We start from the raw sequence: 20557 nt of genomic DNA on the forward strand, positions 1-20557 counted from the left end.
TGACATTGGATCTCATCCAGTTGCACGTGATGGGTGCCTTGGGAGCTTTGGGAGGCATTGTGAAAGCTGAAGCCTATGACAAAAGGAAAATGTCCGGTTCAATTATAAGCCGGCAGACGTCTACAGTTTAATACTCAAATGGCGGCTTATGAGAGGGGCCTAATGACATATGGTTAAGTGCATCGGGTTATCTAAGCCGCTGAAGGTATCTTGAGTAATTCAAATTGTCTACATCTTTATGATTAAATGAGCCGGAAAGTTTGCGGAGTGTGGCTTCTTTTAAGCCGGAAATGTGAGCCGCCATAGCTCAGCAGATGCAATTTTTGACTAAGTGTGGTGAAAACAAGTTTCACAGATCGCAGTAATTATTTTGGATCAAACGGTCGGCTAAAAGGAAAAATTTCTAGACCTAGAACAGACACAGGAAAAGTTCAAGGGTTTGAACGGAGCCTTTATGCAATGAAAGGGGATCTATGTACATTGGGAATGGGCATGAAACAGCTACCACAGCAGTTCTGTACAGTCTAAAGATCAAGAAAAGGTGGTAATAATGAAATCTATCAAGAGCTCGCGATGAACGGCGACGAACACGGGAAGAACAGGAAAGAACTCTAATGCGGATCTATTCTATGGAGTGGCAAGGGCTTACGGGTGCTGGAGAGTTGCGGAGGTCACCGCCGTTTCTCTGGTCACGTCAGGTTGATGCAGCGGCCTGAGTCGGGGAAGACGATGGAGGCGACGAGTAACTGGAGCCTCATGGGCCGGGCTATTTATAAGGTGAGGCTCATAAGTGGGCGCGAGAAACGAGGAGGCCACGGCGTGGTTATCTCGCCACAAAAAACGCATCGATTTTCGGGATGGCAATTAAAGATAAGATCCGTTGCGGATATGGTGGAATAAAGAATGAACTTAATGGAAGATGACGTCACGGCGGGTTACCAGGACTCCAGAAGATGACGTCACGGCGGGTTATAACCTTCGCACGACCATAAGCCCGAAGACTTTTTTCTCCCAAAGGAATTGAAGATTGACATGAACCGGTTCAAATCAATCTGGGGCCTAATGTTGAGGATATAACCCTTAGAGTCACCCGCCAGGAGGGGCCGGGTTACTCATAATGGTCATCACGCGAAGCCCAGTACCGAGCTTGAAGACGGCGGGCCAATGATGGGCCTAAGACCCGGAGATGGCTTAAGGCCCGTAGTGATAAACCGCCGTATGGCAAGACTTGTAGTGTAAGGCAAGAATAGTTGAGAGTCCGAGCCGGACACTCTTATGAGCCGGCCGGGACTCTGAGAGCCGCTGGGCGTCAACCTCTCTATATCAAGGGACGACCCAGCGGCGGTTTGGGACAAGTAAGATCTCGTCGAGAGCCAGGCATAGCGATTAAGCTCCCTGGTCATCAAAACCATAATCAATACCACCTCAACTGGACGTAGGCTTGTACCTTCACCGTAAGGGGCCGAACTAGTATAACCCCCGTGTTCCTTGTCCCGTTTAACCCCTTTAAGCTTCCTAGCTGCGATGGCTCCACGACTAAGTCCTAGCTCGAGGACATCTGCCGTGACAATTCCATGACAGCAGGAGATATCAACTATGGAATGATAGCTCATTGCAACAACAAGGGCAGAAACACGACTATCCATGATGCTATCGCTCGCTCATGCTATCGTCACCGTACTGAGTTAAGCATGCATTTCTTCGAAAAGATTGGATGACAAAAGGGCTAATGGAGCACCTATCAGCAAAAGACGAAGTTTTAACCTTAGCTGGTGTATCGCCAGGATCTAGAGTATTACATCGAGAATTTTAAGATGGACCTTCAGGAAGCCTTATTTGACAAGCAAGCATTTCGTGAAGAACTCGGGACCCAGAAGCTGAAAGTAGCCAAGCTGGAGGAGCAAAACCTCAAGATACCGGAGATTCGTCAGGAACTGAAGGACAGTAGGACCATGGTTCATGCCAAGGATGTTGAAACCCAGAAGTTTGGAAGACAACTCCAGAATATTAAAGGACGTCATGAGAGACTTCGCGTCAACAGAGATGATCTGGAAAAAGAACTTGAGAAGGACAAGCATGATCAAAAGAAGCCATCGGAGACATGAACAAGACTTGAGGAGTTTGGCGAATTTTAAGATTTATTGACCTTTAGAAGACCAAGCCCCTGTTATATACTTACGTTAGATGCGATGATTATGAGCTGTCATTTGTTTGATGTTTTCCCGACAGCCACAAATAAAAATCTGTCTCTTCAAAACTATTGTTTGTATTGTGTGTATCCCTCTCTATCTCTCTTATCTCACCCCAAAAACCCTTGGAACCAACAGAGGATGAATGGAGATGAACCCATATTTTCTGGACCGATGACTCAATTAGAGACGGACCGATGGATTCAGAACATGGAAGATCACATGAAGAATAACACTATAGCCGGAAAGGATATGGCCCAGCATGCTCTTCAGTGTTTTGAAAGAGGTGCTACTACTTGGTGGAGGATGTACCAAACCATCAATGGATGGCAAGGAGTAACCACTTGGAAGAAATTTAAGTTGACTCTGCAAAGGTCTCGTCTTGTGTCCCAGAAATTGAAGCCTTATGGAAATGATATGAAGAAACCTTGTGCATCCAAGCTCTTGGAGACATAGGACACAACCATAAAGAACACAAGGATGAATACCCTCATTGTGAAGAAAGTCACCCAGCTGAAGAATGCCCAACTAGGCAGATTACTTGTTTCTTGTGTGAAGGGACTACCCACTACCCTCCTCAGTTTCACATTTTCCCCATGGTACAAAGAACCATCTCGCAGAAGAAAGAAGCAATGAAAGGAGCCCTCATGGAAATTTTAGAAGAACCTGTGATGAAGGAAGAGGTGGAGGACACACCCAAAGAAGACCCAATTAAACCCTGCACCAAGTCATGTTATTCATGTGGAGAAGAAAGACACATCTCCCAGAATTGTCTGAAGGGGGATCTAGTAGCATTCCTGACAGAGGAAGTAGAGTATGACCCACAGGAAATAGAAGCCCTAATTTGCACGGAAAAGTCCAGGAAGAGAAATAGATTGGATTCCAGGAACAACCCAATTTCTAAAAAGAAGGACCTGAGTCATATCACATGTTTTAGGTGCAAAGATTCAGGGCACTACTTCAGCGGTTGCCCAAAAAGGAAGCCAAGGACCCAAGGAGGCTAAGTATTCATAAGGAAACCTCGAGACTTGTCAGAAGTAATATGTTTCCATTGTAATGAAGCAAGGCACTTTGCCAGAGATTGTCCCAAAGAGAAGGAGACTTGTGCTAAATAGTTGTGTCGAAAAAGAAATATAGTAGTAGTAGTGGGAACATTTGTTTTATACCGAGGTGTTGAGTTGAGGCATGTAATGAGAAATGCAGGAGATTGTAATAATTTGAGAATCAATAAAGTTAGCATCGTTGGTACTGATTTGGATTTTTGAGTAGTTACTCTATGAAGAAAGATTTTGACCATTTTCGAGGATATGAGAAATATGGTCTATGGAAGAATTTGTGCATTTCAAGGGTGGTAGTACCCTGTGAGGACACTTGACCCCTAGAAAAGATAATGATATTCCACGGAGTGGACTTCGGACAAAAATAAGTACGAGTTTTATCTCGATATATGGGATACCCCAAGAATATGAAGGGATGAAGTACTATTGGGTATAAAGGAGGTATAATGTTGGTAATATGGAGCAATTGTAACCCCAGGATGAGTTAAAGCTATAAATGTGATGAGGTGGGCCATAACCCACAGACTCGAGGACCTACCAAGAAGCAAGCACACTCTTGCTGAAGGAAAAAAAACCTGGAAGAAGTTACGACTTTATCAACAGATGATCTTATAAGAGTAACGCAAAACCTGAGAGATCTGAAGAAACAATAGATGTTCATTTGGCTTGTAGAATCAATGGATTTTTTCCAAACTTAGTTCGTGGACAAGAGAAATTCTGCAATGTTTGTGAGGATGACCGAGTGTTAGAATGCGAGATACGCTAAACCATATACAAGATAATGATTTGGGTGCGGGATGGATTGATCACCATACCGACTTACTCTTATTATTCTCCTTGCTATATGGGATGGTAAATCTGAGTGACTAACCCATAGTAGAGCCACGACGATCAAAACCTTGTTTGAACCTTAGAATGGTATGACAATTTTCCCCTTGTACAAGGCAGCTATTGCCAACCGTAGGTCATACGGTGAGGTTCAACCCAGACCCATTTCTTGCAGGGACCCAGTCAAATTGTTTGATGACCACCATGAGATATCGATAGTTGTTTAGTATGGGCGCCAGACCCATCAGCTAAGAAGACCCAGTCACAGAAGAACCGTACCAAGATGAAAGGACACAAGGATTGAGGAAAAGGTTATGCAACTACCAGAAGAACCCAGAGAAGGAATTATCCCGAAGATCCAAGAAGATGGACACTATCAAGAATAAGGATGTACGACCTGAGTTTTGATGGAACCGTAACCATGATTCTAAGGGTGGTAGCACCCCAGACCCCCTGTGACGATCGATGGATTTTGAGGAGACCCCCAAACCTAACCTATTTTTTCTAGCCTCTTCGAATCTCGAGGGCGAGATTCATTTTTAGGGTGCTAGGTTTGTAACATCCCAAAATTCTAAATTTTGGAATGTTATATTAATTAAGTAATAATGATTGCTTGCGTGATTTGTTGTGTGACCTCTTTCAGTGGTAGGCTAGCAGATGTAGGGGAAAGTAGGTGTAACTGTCTACCCAGAGTAAAGTGTAAATGCTTCGGAAAGACTGTGTCCCGGTCATCCGTTTCTCAAACATCATGTAATGCGAGAAATTCAACGGAGGAGATCGAGTCTTGTGGGGAAAGTGCGCAAACCTCTGCAGAGTGTATAAACAAATCATGATTTGCCGTGTCCCCGGTTATGGACATTTTGAGTATCTGGTATTTGAATTATTGGTTGGTCTCATCACGTTACTTAATTAATGTATTGGGTTATTAATGATTTGGTGATTTTGGGATTGAGTTGGGGTTACCTTCTCAATATGGGTAATTTAACTTAGTAGAAAATAAAATTTATTCCTTTGTTGTAGGAAAAAATTAGCTTTATGCAAAATTAAACTTAGAGCCTCCACCACTGAAATATGCATATAGAGATACACAATTCTCATTATTATTCTATGGTGTGAAATTGCTAGTACATTCAATGTACTGACCTACATGGCTGCAATGTCTCATGTTGCAGGAATCTTACGACGAGTAAGTGAAACGATTAGGGTTACGATGTCTACACTCAACTTTGCCGTTGGTGTTGTTGGGAACTCTACAACCTCGTTGTTACTTCTGCTATATGGATTAAGTAATAGTATTTACGTTACTTTATACATGTGATTTACCTCTGTTATAAATCCTCGAGTACTGTGTGTGTCAGCATACCGATCCAGGGGTATACACTTAAGCATAGAGACTTCGATCCATTTGGGTCGGGTCACTACAATATTACCTTGGGGTGCCTTGGGCATCCCCAAGCTTAGGCTCTTGCCAGTCCTTATTCCATAGTCCATCAAATCCTTACCCAAAACTTGAAAACTTCACAACACAAAACTCAACAGAAAATCTCGTAAGCTCCGTTAGTATAGTATAGGAAAATAAATCACCACATTTGGTACTGTTGTGAACTCATTCTTTATTTATATTGGTGTAATATCTACTGTGTTCCAAGTTTTCCATGGTTCATACCCCCCGATACTAGCCATAGATGCATCAAAATAAGCAAACAACACGCGAAAAACAGATCTGTCAAAAACAGAATAGTCTGTAGTAATCTAAATAGTTCGCATACTTCTGTAACTCCAAAAATCCTGAAAAATTAGGAAGACCTAAGAAATTTGTATATCAATCTACTGTAAAAAATTCAGAATTTTCGACTCTCCCGTGAATTTAAAAAATTCTGGGACTGAGCGCATAAGTTTCTGTTTTTTCAGCAAGATCAAATCAACTATTACCGTAAGCTATCCCAAAGGTCTTACTTGGCACAAACACTAATTAAAACACAAAAACACATCTAACCAGAGGCTAGATGAATTATTTAATGCAAAACAGAACCTAAAAAGCAAAAACAAAAATAAAGTTGGGTTGCCTCCTAAAAATATAGGCATCACGTCCGTATTAAGTAGACTGACTCCTGCCTGCATTTACTATTATTACTCCACACATCGACCGAGTCCTGCCCGCATCTAGAGTATTAAGTTCATATAACAGAGTAACCCATTAAGTAAGGTGACATGATGTAGCAGGATAAACTGAAGCAATATGATGAAAACCCCATCTTGTTATCCTCGATGGCAACAATACAATACGTGTCGGTTCGCCTTCTGTCACTAAAACCGAGCACCACAAGATTAAACCTAAAGCTAAGCACTTCTCCCATTGCAAGAAAAACCAACCTAGTTGGCCAAACCAAATCGATAGTTCGAAGAGACTTGCAAAGATATCAAATCATGCATATAAGAATTTAGAGGAGATTCAAATAATATTCATAGATAAGCTGATCATAAATCCACAATTCATCGGATCTCGGCAAACACACCGCAAAAGAGTATTACATCGAATAGATCTCCAAGAACGTCGAGGAGAACTTTGTATTGAGAATCAAAGAGAGAGAAGAAGCCATCTAGCGACTAGCTATGGCCCCGTAAGTCTGAGGTAAACTACTCACACTTCATCGAAGAGGCAATGGTGTTGATGTAGAAGCCCTCCGTGATCGAATCCCCCTTCGGCAGGATGCTAGAAAAGGCCCCTAGATGGGATCTCACGGGTACAGAAGGTTCGGTGGTGGAAAAGTGGTTTCGTGGCTCGCCTAGAAGGTTTTGGTATATTTGAGAATATATAGGCGGAAGAAATAGGTCGATGGAGTCACGAGGGGCCCACTAGGGTGGGGGCACGCCCTACCCCCTAGGCGCGCCTTCCGACCTTGTGGCCACCTCGTGGCTTTCCTGACGTGCACTCCAAGCCCTCTGGATGTCTTCTGGTCCAAGAAAAATCATCGCCAAAGTTTCATTCCATTTGGTATTCCTTTTTCGCGAAACTCTAAAACAAGGAAAAACAGGAACTGGCACTAGGCTCTAGGTTAATAGGTTAGTCCCAAAAATCATATAAATAGCATATTAATGCACATAAAACATCCAAAACAAATAATATAATATCATGGAACAATAAAAAGTTATAGATACGTTGGAGACATATCTGGCCCCGCTGCCGGGTCCAAGATCTACAACCAGCGGCACCCCTGGCCGGAGCCTCATCTATGTACATACCAATCTGAAAAAATGGCAGAAACATACATATAGGACATTCAAAATCATTTCTCAAGACGTGGAAGAAATAGAGGCACAAACATATGTGTAGGACATTCAAAATCAATTCTCAAGATCTGGCGACAAATTATGCTAACCCTAGTCGGATTATTAGAAAAAAAGTCTTTTGTACAGAACAAACAATTAATCACTAACCCTATATGGATACCATTCCAACAATCAATGCACTACATGCATCTAATGGATCTTAATTACTCTAATTTCATGGACTGAGAGAACATAACATAGGATTTGTATTCCACAAAAATTAGAGGGGGGAGGGCGGGTAACCAGAGAAAACACATGATATGTTTGCCGCACAAATGGGTATAGATGACTAACCGGTTTTCCGTCGGAGTCGCAGTCATTACCGGAGTTGTTCTTGACCTCCGGCTCTAGTTGGGGGGCGGGGGCACGACGTCGCTGATGAAGTCAAGTTCATGCTGCTGCCTGCATGAGACCTCGTCGGCGGTGATGGCAACCTCTATGCCCAACTTCGCACGTTGCACGGGTGCTTCACCAGCCTCGGCGTCGCCACTCCCTCCGATGGTGCGCTTCGGCGGCATCCTCATACTCTCCAGAGTCCAAACATTGGTGACCACTATGGATCGGGGGTGCGGCCACCTATTATGGCCAGCGGCTCAGGCACGCCATTAATACGGACGAGTGGTAGCGAGGCGGGCGGCGGTCAAAGGCTGTCTCGCCTCCCGGTGAGCCTGCGTGGCGGACTTCTGGCATTCCTACCATCATTTCAAACAGCTACTTGCACGCCTCTTGGTGACACTGCGTAGCGAAAATTCCTCCCGTCATTTCACACACCTGCACGCACGCCTCCCGGTCTGCCTGCACAGCGGACTGCTCGCATGCGTCCCGTGAACTCACGCGTACTCGCACGGCACACGGGGCGCATGTTGGCACGTATATTTTTCTGTTTTTTGATGATTCCTTCTACCGCTTTACTGCATAACCGAAGCATGGCACGGTCTAACACACATAGTCCAAATAAATAATTCGTATGAGATATTGGTTGCCAGTTATTAACAATCTCCCATTTGTAAGAAGATTATATCAAAACATGTCTCAAATTTGACGAAAAATACAATATCACAGTCTACTGGTGTCCAATATGACACCACGATAAGTTTCATGAATTCAACTAAGTTTTGGATTTACTGAATTTTAAAAATCAATATTCTCAATGTTTTGAAATCTCTTTCACGGGGAAACATGCACTCAGGGACACACATATGATTTTGCAATCCATTTTGGTGCACATGTAGCTCAAATTTGATTTTTGCACATTAAATCCCTAGGAAATCAGTCAATGTATAAGACGGGTCGAATGATCTTTTTTTTTAATTTTAACACGACACTCCTTTGGTCACATGTCCACTGCAGAAAAAGTTTGACATGCCTCAGAGTGGCGATGGTGGTGTGGGATGTGTGTGTCTATGTGTGTGTGTTTGGGGGGGGGGGGTCTGGCAGTACACTAAGAGTCATGAGCCTCCGTGTGGGATTATTGATCATTTTGTGAGTAATATATGCCACATAAAAGTCATGAATTGGTTATTTAAAGCATTACACAACCCTTTCACACATACATGTTTGGTCCACATGCATGCACTGGTGGTCCTCTCGGATACTCCCTCGTGCGGTTATCAGCGACGTGCCCATTCGTTAGCCCGCAAAGGTTTTTAGTTTCCACCGACAATGAGAGGAATTTGACCAAAGGTGGATTCATCTTGGCATGTGTACTACGGTGTGGATGATGGTGAGATTCCATATCGAAGTTTTGGCACGTGTATACACATGAGTCCCTCCCACCGGCTCGAAGTGGGGGGCTACGCATCGTGGTGTAGTGCATTTCCGGTTTGTGAAGCATGTGCCACATCAAAGTTGTGCATTGGGTATTCAAACATCACACAACACACGAGCACATGCATGTGGCGGTTGTCCTATGAGACTCACTCGCGTGTGACACTCTATGTGGGCCCGCGAGGTCGTTGTTGATTAGTTGAATGTACAGCGGGAGAGAGGTTAATTTGACCAACAAGGATGGTTATTTTTTGGTTTGTGTTACGTATATGCACGGTAGGAGTATGTAGTAAATGTCAAAGAGGGGGCAACATGTATACTGTATATATATGCGTCATAACCTCACACCATGTGGGGAATTTTGGGTTCCTGAGGCTGGTACCACATCAAAGTTGTGCATTGGTATTCAAACATCACACAATACCATGCAGGCAGTGGTTGCTCTATAGGAACTCACTCGCATGCGGCTCTTCCATCTGTGGGCCCGCGAGGTTTTCCTCCATCACTTTGACCCAACGAGAGAGAGGTTAATTTGACCATCAAGGAATGATTCTTTTTGGTTTGTGCTATACAATAGAAGTATATATACACCACGTGTCGAATGGGGGCATAGCACGTACCACGCATCATGAACCTTGCTCTCTGTGGGGACTTTTCGGTTTCCGAGGTATATATATGGTGGCACATCAAATTTGTGCATTGCGTATTGAAACATCACACAAACACCTCTTTGGGCCACATGGAGGCGGTGGTACATAGTCCTATATAGGAAGCTCACGCACGTGCGACGTACGCTTCGCTCCTGTGGGCTCGCGAGGTCGTCGTCCATCACTTTGACCCAAGAGAGAGAGAGAGGTACGTTTGATGAGCAAGGAGGATTAATTCTATTAGGGTTGTGTTACAGTAGGAGTATAGTACGTGTCGAAGGGGGGATGGGACCAACATATACTAGGTGTCACATGAACCTCACTCTGTGTGGAGACTTTGTCATTTTTGAGGCAAATGCCACATCAAAGTTGTGCATTAGGTATTCAAAACATCACAACCACGCACCTCTCCACATATATGTTTTGGCACACATGCAAGCGATGGTGGTTGTCCTCTGGCAGTCTCTCATGCGGTTATCGGCAATGCTTCCATCTGTCGGCCCGCTTGGTCCATCACTTTCACCGACAGCGAGAGAGGTTAATTAATTTGACTTAGGAGGGGATTATTTTTTTTCTCATGATATAGGTCATGATCTGAGATTACATATATAATAGCGCATGTGTACACATGAATCCATCCCGCTGGATCGAAGGGGGGGGGCGAGCACACGACACGTCCTGAACCTCTTGCTCTCTGTGGGGAACTCTGCGATTTTCAGCGCATGCACCACATAAATGTTGTGCATTGGGTATTCAACACATATGCATGCATCATGCACCTCCATAAGTATGTTCGGGGCACATGCTTGCAATGGTTGTCTTTGGACACACTCTCACTCGCTTGGTTATGGGCGGCAAGCCTATATATATTCGTGCGCCCGTGTGGACGTCCATCATTTCGATCGACGACGAGAAAGGTTACCAGGGTGGATTCTTCTTCTTTGGTTCGTGTTACCATATAGTAGGTTAATCATTCTAGGCCTAATTAAGTTTGAGCGCATGCTACGCGTCGTGAACCCTCAATCAGTGTGGGGATTTTATGGTTCCAAAGCATGGTGCCACATATAATTTGCGCATTGGGTATTCAAACACCACACACACCACTTCCATATACATAATTGGGCCACATGCACAGAGTGGGTTTTGTCTTCAGACAGTACTCCCTCACGAGGTTATCGGCGACAAGCTAGCCCATTTTGCAGGGCCGTGTGGACGTCCATCACTTTGACCAACAACGAGCTAGAGATGTTATACGACCAAGTTGGATTCTGCTTGGTCCGATGCCCTCCCCCCCGACGTGTGTGGGGGGTGGGGGGGTGGGGGCTACTTTTCACTACCTGCAACCTCCATGGGGCCAGAGAAGTCTGGTTAATTTGCGAGGCATACGTGCCACATCAAAGTTGTGAATGGTAGTTAAATATCACAATACACCCTTTTCATACATATACTAGGGCCACCCGCAGGTGGTTCGTATGTGGTCTCACCCATCTCGCGCCACAAGCACACATTTGTGGGTCGACATACGGTCACCTTTGTCCGGAAGCGAAAGGGGAAGTTTGACCATATATATGATGGACTCCTATAGGTTTTGTTTTACGGTAGGGTGAGATTTCGGACCTAGCTATTTGGGGGCATGCATTCGTAGCTAGGATTCCCTACCGCCGACACGAAGTGGGCTTCGTAGGGGGTGGCTGACTAGCAATACTGTGCGCTTTGTGCGACAGGTGCCACATCAAAGTTGTGCATTGGGTATTTGAACATCAAACCACCCTTTTCATACATATATTTGGTCCACATGCAAGTGTGTTCGTGTTCTTACCGTTTCCTGCGTTATTCCTTTTGACAAATTTATAAACAGTACACGAGTTGGATGCAGCAACCGTCTGCGATTCAGGACGCAACAGACACGGTTTGGTCAGACTACCCGTGTGCCACGCCCCTGCCCCTACAGTCACTCACATTAGCACAGTAGATTGGTCTCCACGAGGCTTGCCTCCCGCTCTCGAAAATATCTACAACCTTGCAATCTCAAAAATATCTACCGCCTGGAAAGTTTTTATGTTTGATAGCACACGATTAGTATGTGTGGACCGTGTGCGATGTCTGTTACTCCCGCTCTTCTTCAATCCCTTGATTCAATTTTCAGTAGCACCAGCATGTTACTCCCGCCTCTGCATCCCTCGCAATCTCAAACATATCTGCTGGCCCTTGATTCAAATTTTTAGTAGCCCCGGCTTGTTACTCCCGCCTCTGCATCCCTCGTAATCTCAAAAATATATGCTCGCCCTTGATCCAAAATTTTAGTAGCCCCGGCATTTTACTTCGCCTCTGCATCCCTCACAATCTCAAAAATATCTGCTCGCCCTTGATCCAAATTTTCAGTAGCCCAGCATTTTACTCCCGCCTAGTAAAATTTTCAGTTCCTGCGGTATTTCCTCAAAGACCACCTTGGGCCCCTCTCCACGCCCCCCAAAACCTCCGCTCACACAGACACACACCACCCCTCACCGCCGCCACCTGCATCCTCAACCTCTGCCTGTGTGCCGGGGAGCTCGAGGAGCCAATGGCTCAAAAGAGGTTTATCGCGGCCTCTTCGCCCAACGTCGGCGAGGTGGCCGCCGAGGTTTCCCCGTCATCCTCTGTGGGCTCTTTATCGAGCCGCCATCGCCGGTCGCCTGATCCGCTCACGGCCGCGCCCCTACGCCGGTTCGATGACGTCCTCGTCCTCCCTCGGTCCCGGCCGCCGACGAGGTCCTACCTCGGGGTTTGGCAGCTGCGGTGCGGGACGTGGGTCACCAAGATTAAGGATCAGGAGACCCACACCGCCTATGGTTCGGTAGCTTACACACGGCCGAGCTCGCGGCCATGGAGTATGACCGCTGGCAGGTCCGCTACCACGACGCGGTGGCTAGGCTCAATTTCCCCTACGGCACACATCCGGTCGACCTCGTCCCGCCGAAGCCATGGGTGGTGAGCTCGGCTATGGCGCAGGAGCACTACCAGGCGTGTGAGCGCCTCGAGGCCCAGGCCGCCGACGAGGCCAACATGCAAGAGCTCCGTCGGCAGCACACGAAACTCGTGGAAGCGGAGCAGATGATCTTTGCTGGCACGGAGGGCGGCGAGGTTATCGTGCTCTCCTCCGATGATGAGGTCGAAGGTGGCAAGGACGGCGGCGCGGAGGGCATGGAGGTGGGCGGCTAGGACGAGGAGATCGACGTCGACGAGAAGAGGAGTGTCTTCCCCTACGACCCCGATGACGGCACCGGCCCGGACCCGGCTGGCGGCACACCGTACCTGACAAGGAAAGATTGGCTCAACCTCCACTTCGACCGAACGTAGTTTATTTAGTTTAAATTTATGTTTTATGTTCAGTTATGCAAAACTATCTTTGTTTATGTTTGAATGCATGCTACTTTCGGTTGAACCTGCTTTGAACCTGATCAGATTTAAGTTTACAACGTTAAGTTTAGGGGATCGACTAGAAAAGGCAAAAAACTGCTGGCGTATATATATACTTACTAAGGGTTTTACTCTGTTAACTTTTAGGGAATCGGCTAGAGATGGCATTATGCCTTGTTTATTTTAGTCACAATGTGATGCTCTATATGTGCAACTATTTGCCGTGCAGTTCAATATCATCAATAATAGTTTCAACAATACCACTAAGAATTACGATATTTGGTTGATGTTAAGGATGTTGAAGTTAACACGCATTTCCATTTTTTCTACAATAACCAGTGTACTTTAGACTTGCACAATACCAGTTTGAATGATTATATTTGCTTGTTTTTAAATGTTATGCCTATTAAAGTTAACACACCTTTCCACTTCTTGTTCTGTTTAACTAGCGTGCTTAAACCTGCACACTGAAGCTATCATTTGGAGATTATGTTGTCTACAATGGATATATTTGGTTGATGTTTTGCCTGTTGTGCTTAACATGCCTTCAGAGGTACTCTGTTTGTGCAATGATATGCCACTTATGTTTTGGAGTTTGTTGACATAAACAGCATGGGACTTATGTGTTTGCTAGTGCACACAGAGTAATATGTCCCTGAAGTATCGAGGAGTTTGATACAAACGACGAAGATAATCTCTTGGCACTGCGGCGAAGGTTATCACTGAAGATGAAGCTAACAAGAGTGAACCCTAAAAATTGCTGAAGTTCAAGCAATTGGTTTGGTGTCTGCTCGGAGCATATGATTGCGTTTGAGGAAGAAGGAAGACGAAGTGAAGACATAGCATTTGTTTCGTAAATCTTCTTCTTCCAGTGAGTCATAGGACCACCGTACTATTAAGAGGGGTGTAGCGTTCGAAGCTTTGATTCTCTGATGCTAAACCCAAATCCTATGAAAGCTGTGAGAGAAATCTCTTTGTGCTCCGAGCAAATACTTGCCAGCAAGAGATTGTGACCTTCTTCACCGCGAGAGATTTGACTCGGAACGAGGAGTTAGCATTGCTTGTTCCTCAAGTAATGTTACCGTTGCTCCAAAATCCGACCGCTGCAAACGTGTCGGTTGGCCTTTGGCTGGACCTCGTGTCCAAAATGGTCATTTCCCATCTGGGAAGGCTGCGGCTATAAATAGGCACCCCGCGTGGGCTTTGTCCGGTGGCTGCTCAGTTTTATTCTGAGAAGATTGTTGAGCAACCCACTCTCTGAGTGGTTTGAGTTTAAAATCCACCGAGAGAAAAACCCTAGAGCCGAAGAATTAGATAGTGGTTCAGCATCACTAGAATCTAAGTTTAGTACGCTCCACCTATTACTCTTGAGAGCTGCAAACTATCTAGACGGTTAGGTGTCAAATTCTTCAGAGACCAAGAGTGATTGTGGTTCTCGAAGAAGAAGTCTGTAAAGGTTCGGAGATCGCCTTCAAGTATCTACCATGAGTAATCGGCATCGGTTGACGAATCGATTGTTGAGGAGAATAGGGTGAAGTGAATTTATCTTCCGTGTTAAGTCATAGCCCCTCCAACCAGACGTAGTCCTTGTGCAGAAGGATGAACTGGTCGAACAAATACCTTGTCGCCATCGAGCATCTTAGGTTATCTTTATCACTCATGTTTACCTTCAATTCGTTTTCATTCGTATGATTTGTATCAATGCATGTCTTAGTCTCCTTTCGGTACTTTGTTTCAGTTCACTAAATCCTTTTTGTTCATTCCGTTGCTGGGTTATGAGAGATTTAAGGTTTCTGAAGAAAATTTAAAACTCCCATTCACCCCCTCTCTGGTAGACATACCTCGTTCCTACAATTGGTATCAAAGGAAGGTACTCCTTGACTCTGCTCATTTTAGTCTAACGACTTTGGAGTTAAAATATGTCTTCAGTGAGCTACAAATCGCATCCACTAAAGAAAAAAATACACTTCCGTGATGATACGTGTTTGTCACAGTAGGTCACATTTTCTTTCATGCATGTACATCCATGACAATTTTATGACAGAATCAAGATAGTCATACATGTGCTGTCGTAGAAGTGTTCCATGACAATACCAAAATTATCATCAGGGAAGTGTCCACTTCCATGACGATAAATGGCGCGTCATGGAAGGGCTTTCATCAAGGGTAACCGACACGTGGCATCCACCGTAACAGGTCGCCGTTAAGCTATCGGGTTCCGATTTGGATCTGATAACCCATTAACAGCCGGGACCAATGGGGATTTTCCATGTACATCCACCCATTAACAGCCCAATAGAGGCCCATATAGGTTAAAAAGGCCGGCCCAGTCAAAGGCCCGTACAATTTACTCAGGTACTAGTGGGCCAACCCACTAACGGCCTGCTTAAACCTTGCCCATTTGCGACCCAAAGCCAGATCTGGCCTGTTAATTGTTCGCCGAGTATTTGGGCCCAATTACGGCCCAGTGACATTTCGACCTGTTAGAGGCCCGATGTAGACATGGGTCCATTTCAGCCCGGTGTGCCTTTCGGCCTGGGAATGGCCCGCACTGCCCATGGGCCATATATGGTATGACCTGACATCCAACCCACTAACGGCCCGTGATCAAGGTGGCAGCAGTTCAGCCTAACGTGACTTTAGGCCTGTCGTAAAATTCGGCACATTGATGCCTCTACTAAGCTTTCGGCCTATTAAAGGCCCGGGATATCAGTGGGCCAACTAAGGCCCGAAATATGTATCGGCCTGGTAATAGCCCGTCATATAACTGGGCCAATAATGGCCCGGTCTACATTTCAGCCTGCTAAAGGCCCGTGGACGACTATTGAAAATTGAGGCCCAACATGTATTTCAGCCTGGTAAAGGCCCATGGTATCTTCTGGGCCATAACAAGCCACCAGAATATTCAGCCTGTTAATGGCCCGAAGCTACATGGGTCCAACTAAGCGCTAGGTCCACTAAAGGCCCAACTCAACTTTGGGCTAAATGTAGGCCCGTGTAAGTTGTGGGCCTCGCGCAAAGTGTGAAAGCCCCAATGGTCTTTCAGGCCCAAGAAAGTTGCGGGCCAGCCCAATTGTGGCCCACTAAAATGCAGGCCCGATGGAGGAGAATGTTTCTGCCCGGTCGACTACATCAGATTTTCGTCGTTTCTTTCAGATAGCGAATGATGGCTTATATGGTAACTAGTAGGAATTAAGAACAAACCTCCTCTATACAATAAAGAAATTATAGCATAGTAACTTAGAATAAACCTACACTATACAATAAAGGATTTATGGTATATTACATCCACTGGGCATCGAAGTTCGCCACCAGTGATCATAAAGTGCAACGAAGAAGCACATTACAAAAACTGGGCGCCACTGTAGCGTAATAGAATAATACTGAAACAAGACCACTTCCAAGACAGTTCAAGAAAGGTTAGCCCTCCGCGGGAGCTGCTGCGCAAGCTGCTGAGCAAGGTTGTGAGACCGGCCTAGCATGTCGGTCATAGCTTCCAAGTGTAGCTTTTTAGTAATGAGGTTCCCATTGGTGTTCTCCACGATCTTCCTTAGAGATAGGACTTCAAGTCGAAGTTGAGTTGCAGAATGCCTTTCTGCTAGAACTTGGGACTGAAGAAGTCGAACTGATTCAGATAGCGAATTCTGTGAGCTTGTCTGACGGCTAGTCTCATGTAACTTGAACACTGCATCAAGACATGACTTAGGGGTTGTCTCGCTATCTTCATGATGTTTTGCCTTCTTTGCTGCAATATATGTTGGGTTTGTCTCACAACCTTCAGCAGACTTGTGCATGTCATCAGGCATATCACCCTGAAACAAGCAGAGAGATGACATGTTTTGCACGTGTATAAACAAAGATGGTAACTGTGCTGTCAATTCCATCCAATTTCAAATTAGAAAATAAAGAGTCAGTTCAAAATATCAATAGCATAATTTGGCATTGTTCATAATGCGGGGAGCTTCACCACACTACTTGATTACCATGTCAACAAAACAGGCATAGATGAAGGGCAAAGACAATCATTGTGCCTATTTTGGTTAATGTGCATGGCATGTTGTTCATATCATCAGCCACATCAGTAAGACAAAACAGGAGAGGACAAGGTGGAAACGTGGACTGCTTCACCTCACACTGGATTATAGATCCACAAAAACAAGCATACATATAGGGAGTATTGAGTAATATGCATGGTATGAATAAGGAATTTGGTTTTACAACTAAAACTTGGAACTTACACTTCTTGCGAACATGCATTTTGATAGAAACAACAAACTACACTGGATTATAGATCCACAAAAACAAGCATACATATAGGGAGTACTAAGTAATGTGCATGGTATGAATAAGGAATTTGGGTTTACAACTAAAACTTGGAACTTACAGTTGTTGCGAACATGCATTTTGATAGAAAGAACAAACTACACTGGATTATAGATCCACAAAAACAAGCATACGTATAGGAAGTACTGAGTAATGTGCATGGTATGAATAAGAAATTTGGTTCTACAACTAAAACTTGGAACTTACAGTTATTGCGAACATGCATTTTGATAGAAACAGCAAATTAAACAATAGTTGGCAATAGGGAGTATGAGCAAATTAAACAGTACTTGAGGATAAAGGCTTTAGAAGGACTGACTTACATTAACAGTTAACACTGGCTTTATAATGCCCTTCTCCATGTCAAGGGAAGGATAACTCAAGAATTTTAGCACAGAATCTTCTTCATAAGCATTGCCTATACTCTACATTTTTTAGAGAATAATTATAAATATGATAATACTGGAAGGGATAGAGGATAATGAAGATAAGATGCAGATTGATGCTACATAATCAACTACCAATCCTTGTAAGCACAAGCGTTACAGGACAAAATGTATTGACAAGAGCAATGGGCTACACTTCTGCACTGGCATTGTCTGTGTATTCAACTTTTTGGTAAGATTAAATAGATCTGATATTTTTTAGTAAATGGTGGGAGAGGGAGATAAGATGCAGAATGCTACACAATGAAGCAATCCCTCCTTCCCATAATATAAGAGTGTTTTGTACGCTGGTGTACTGTACAAAACGCTCTTATATTATGGGATGGAGGGAGTAGCTGTTAATGTAAGTATAGTGATAGACGACGTTCAGTCCTTACAAGAGGACTGCAGAGCTAAACCTCTTCAAAAGCATTGGGTTGATTCTAAATTTATGTAAGAGTCGATACGGATCTTATAATGTCCACCAAATGGAGGATAACGAGGCTAACATGTGCAGTGATGCCAAATAATCAACCAGCTATGAAAGTAAGTATGGTCATATAGGGCAAGAGGTACTCACAAGAGCAATGCAGTGTGCCGTATAGTTGCGAGATAGTGTGGTCCCTTGAGAATGAATGTTCTTCTGCAAACAGTTTTTGTACAAGTGAGACGTTAAGGAACATGCAAAAATGTGGTTCAAATTGTGATGTGATATCATAGACAGTACCTTACGCTGTAGATGAGACCAATGTGTAACAAGATTATTCCAGTCACTGTCTGATAAATGTAGCACCGGAGACTTCACATAAATTTCATTTAGAGGCTTGCCATAGAAGTGCTCTTGCCTCAGGTAGGAATGATACTTCATCAACGAGTGCTTGAAAAGCGCAACCAACCCTTGCTCGTCTTAACTATCTAGTTTGGTCCTCGCCTATTTAAAAGAATGAAATCTTGTGTCTTCTGTCAGCAGAAACATATGCAGTAATTACCATGAATAACATTAGTACAATACTTACGCGTAAGTTGTGGAGGAAGATTGGAAATTGTTCTTGTTTGTGGTATAATCTTTCCATGAAGGAAAGATGCGCACAAAGTTCCTGACAACAATAAAAGATTCGTCTTCTAAACTAGGAAGAAGTGGAACAGGGGTCCTATTTACTGCAATTGGGGCTCTCTCTCGTTCGAAAAGGGATTTGGCAACTGGATTTGGTGTACTCTTTGCTGGAATGGGGGTTTTGCGTCGTAGAGCTGGTGCTATGTTACCTGGCATCATCATACTATTTGCTACAGTTGGGGTCTGCTGAGTTGGGGCATGAGAGATGGCTAGTGTAGTAGGGCTAGAGTCTGCTAGCTAGAGTTGTGGCCGTGTTTTCTGGGTCTGGTGATATTGCAACTACACCTAATGGGCTATTTCATTTATCAGGTGCCACTACCTTTTCCATAAACTTTGTACGTGCTCCTCCATGATCAGTAATCGCCCTCTTCCTTTTGAACGTCTGATACACAAGAACAACATTTGAATTGATAAATTGGTATGATGACATATGGAATATGTACTGAAGATGGATAGGCAGGGCGTATTCACATACACGATGTGTAAACTAAGCTAATGGCAGTGCAACAAAGTAGAAGCAATGCAAAGCACCAGTTGCAAGATATGTGTGACCAATATAACCTTGGAAAGTTAGAGCAAGCACCTTGATGGGTGAATAAGATAGGGCATCTGCCTCTGACTCCTCCACTAGGGAGCTACATTGACTTAGGTCTCCCTCTATCTCAGAATCATTGTTAGGATCATATTCTGAGCATGAATCTATAGGTGGAGAGCGTTTGCATTGCATTGCATCCAGAATTGATTTCAGTCCCTTAATACCAAGTTTGACACCCATGGCATTGTTCTGCTTTGTTCTTTTCATGCACGAAAGCTCATAATCATTATGATGCTGTTCAGTACCTGAGATTCATGAAAACATAAAAAGTAGTCAGATTATCTTTGGAATGCATTGCGGATTCAACTCGAAGAGTGTCTCCCTACAAACCCTTGCGTATACAAAGTTCATCCCCCAACCGTGCTGACCAGACCACAGACAAAAATACAAAACTCTTATGTCTCTATAACAGGCGGACACACATTTCAAAACTGAAGTAGGAACATTAGAAGCAAGTAGTGTGCTGGTAGTGCGACACAAAGCAAGTAGGAAGATTGTATTCCATGTAAAAGATCATAGTCTATGTAAAAGATGGATATGACACTTTCTTTCTACAGAATGCAGTGTTCGTTGCCCACACATGATGGAAGAGATCACACATAAAATACTTTTCACTCATGTCTATTGTTCCAGTGTTTTGAAACAGGGTGGTCCACCCTAAAAGAATATTGAAAACAAATATGACAAGGCAAGCATAGAGGTAGTGAATCAATCATTACTTGTGAGCTTACTAGGACAAGTATGCAGAATTGCAACTGCACTAAGAGACCGTCCAAAATCTAAATCAAGAAGTTGGTCTAGCACTTATTGTTTGCAACTAATTGACATAAATAATTGGATATCATATCGAATGAGTAAGAAAGACAAGTAAAATTGTCAACA

Source organism: Aegilops tauschii, chromosome 3 (genome assembly GCF_002575655.3).
Source record: "Aegilops tauschii subsp. strangulata cultivar AL8/78 chromosome 3, Aet v6.0, whole genome shotgun sequence".
Taxonomy (NCBI): domain Eukaryota; kingdom Viridiplantae; phylum Streptophyta; class Magnoliopsida; order Poales; family Poaceae; genus Aegilops; species Aegilops tauschii.